Here is a 691-nt window from a genome sequence, read left to right as displayed (position 1 = left end):
ATATATATATATATATATATATATATACATACAAATATATAAAAACACTACACTCATTATTATATTAGGAGATTGGGTAAAAACACTATAGAAACTTATGAAATGCTCTAGACTGCTTAAATTGTGGATTAAATTGTGTGAGCCGAGCATCGGTTTAACGCTGGCACAAGAGGCCAGTCATAATAAGTCCACTGGGAAGCTCATGATGACCCCATTTTTCGGCAGCAAAGTCATCATCTATACCTACTAGTTACCTACTAGACAGTCGGTCAACAAAAAGTAATTTGTGAAGCTTTTGAGGTCTTTCAGGAAGAGATTCGATCACAAAAGGACAGAGCACACGCACCAGGACAATGCACTAGTTCATAATCCCATCTTGGTGACCAAGTACTTGACAGAGAAGGGCATCAAAACTGTTGCTCACCCTCCCAATAGTCCAGACTTGTCACCCTGTCACTTTTGGTTGTTCTCCAAGCTGAAGGAGATGAAGGAGTCTGTGGCTAATGTCCTGGACACCTTCACTTTGGAAGATATCCATGGGACCTTCATGAAGCGGCTGGAGTGCTGCATCAAGTGCATTGAAGTCAGAGGATCCTACTTCGAAGGCGATTATAATTTTGTACCTCTCTGAAATTAAAAAAAAAAATGTTTCTCCTAAAAAAATTTCAAAACGTCTGCAATGAACCTTGTA

This window comes from Octopus bimaculoides, chromosome 4, assembly GCF_001194135.2.
Source record: "Octopus bimaculoides isolate UCB-OBI-ISO-001 chromosome 4, ASM119413v2, whole genome shotgun sequence".
Taxonomy (NCBI): Eukaryota; Metazoa; Mollusca; class Cephalopoda; order Octopoda; family Octopodidae; genus Octopus; species Octopus bimaculoides.
This window is presented reverse-complemented; position numbering follows the sequence as displayed.